This window comes from Salarias fasciatus, chromosome 14, assembly GCF_902148845.1.
Source record: "Salarias fasciatus chromosome 14, fSalaFa1.1, whole genome shotgun sequence".
NCBI lineage: Eukaryota > Metazoa > Chordata > Actinopteri > Blenniiformes > Blenniidae > Salarias > Salarias fasciatus.
In genome coordinates, this window is record NC_043758.1 from 613,571 (window position 1) to 615,865 (window position 2,295).

Below are 2,295 nucleotides of genomic sequence, written 5' to 3' on the forward strand. Positions count from 1 at the left end.
CCCCAATGCTCCTTTTCTCACCATTGATTGTTGTGATCGGTCTATTTTTACCGGCCCTGCTCTGAGCCGGTGTCTGGCTCCGGTTGATATCAGAACCGTTACGTCGGGTTCAGCCCATGTTTGCTGGCCGTGCGGAGCGCCGGGCTCCTGACCCGCTCCTCTGGTGCGCTCCTTCCAGCGGAGCGCCGCGCGGATCAAAACATGTCGCCATATTAGAAGCTTTTTTTGCCCCCCAAAATGGAGGGGGAGGAGGCTGGCAGGCTCATTAGCAATGCAAATCACTTTTTTTTTTCTTCAACGGAGGCTCGGGCACCTGCTGTCTGGAGCATGCGCCGGCTGGCTGCCCCCCCCCCCCCCCCCTCCCCTCCCCCCCTCCTCCTCCCGCGCTGCTCTCAGTGGATCAGATCCGTGAATGAACCCCGGGATCAGGTCGATTACTCAGCAAACAGGAGTCTAAGAGTCTGCTTCTTTTACCTGCTGTCTGCACTCACCACAGTCACATGATCACATGATCAATATGATGATCTCATGATCAGCATAATCAACATGATCAATATGATCACATGATCAAAATATAAACACGATCACACGATCATTATGATAAACATGATCACATGATCAACAGGATCAACACGATCACATGATCGTTATGACAAACATGATCAATATGATCACGTGATCAATATGATCAACTGAACCAGCCGTGGTTACTGATCAGTACCGAACCTGAGCCGCTCAAGGAGCAGAAACTCTTTTCAAGCTACCGTGAAATCCACACCGAGTCCATGAAGTGAGGTTTCAATCCTCACAGGAGTCCAGCAGAGTTTCAGTCCAGGAGAGTCTCAGTCCAGAGGAGTCTCAGTCCAGAAGAGTCTCAGACCAGAGGAGTCTCAGTCCAGGAGAGTCTCAGTCCAGAGGAGTCTCAGTCCAGAGGAGTCTCAGTCCAGAAGAGTCTCAGACCAGAGGAGTCTCAGTCCAAGAGAGTCTCAGTCCAGAGGAGTCTCAGTCCAGAGGAGTCTCAGTCCAGAGGAGTCTCAGTCCAGGAGAGTCTCAGTCCAGAGGAGTCTTAGTCCAGAGGAGTCTCAGTCCAGGAGAGTCTCAGTCCAGAGGAGTCTCAGTCCAGAGGAGTCTCAGTCCAGGAGAGTCTCAGTCCAGAGGAGTCTTAGTCCAGAGGAGTCTCAGTCCAGGAGAGTCTCAGTCCAGAGGAGTCTCAGTCCAGAGGAGTCTCAGTCCAGGAGAGTCTCAGTCCAGAGGAGTCTTAGTCCAGAGGAGTCTCAGTCCAGGAGAGTCTCAGTCTTGCTGCACACTGCACTCTAGAGAGTGGACCACTGTTGGACTGATGTTGGACCGCTGTTGGACCACTGTTGGACCACTGTTGGACCACTGTTGGACCCACTGTTGGACCACTGCTGGACCGCTGTTGAACCCACTGTTGGACCACTGTTGGACCGCTGTTGTACCGCTGTTGGACCGCTGCTGGACCGCTGTTGGACCCGCTGTTGGACCACTGTTGGAGCGCTGTTTGACTGCTGTTGGACTGCTTTTGGAGTGATGTTGGACCTTCTTGGACCGCTGTTGGACCCACTGTTGGACCACTGTTGGACCGCTGTTGAACCCACTGTTGGACTGCTGTTGTACCGCTGTTGGACCACTGTTGGACCACTGTTGGACCACTGTTGGACCCGCTGTTGGACCCACTGTTGGACCGCTGTTGGACCCACTGTCGAACCACTGCTGGACCCACTGTTGGACCGCTGTTGGACCACTGTTGGAACGCTGTTGGACCGCTGTTGGACTGCTGTTGGACCGCTGTTGGACCACTGTTGGATCACTGTTGGACCGCCGTTGGACCACTGTTGGACCGCTGTTGGACCGCTGTTGGACTGCTGTTGGATCACTGTTGAACTGCTGTTGGACCCACTGTTGGACCCACTGTTGGACCGCTGTTGGACCGCTGTTGGACCACTGTTGGACCGCTGTTGGACCACTGTTGGACCCACTGTTGGACCACTGTTGGACCGCTGTTGGACCACTGTTGGACCGCCGTTGGACCACTGTTGGACCGCCGTTGGACCACTGTTGGACCGCTGTTGGACCACTGACGGACGTCATACAGTTCCAGCAGCTGCTGGTTTGGGGGCGCTGTCAACCCAAAAGATCACTGACCAGTAAGGCAGAAGAAGAAATCCAGCTGATTGGTTTAGACTGGAACCAGAACTTCCGTCCCAGCAGCCGGTTAGTGATTAGCGGCTAATGCCTAACCACAAACAAGCGTGATTTATAGTCTTCTAACCA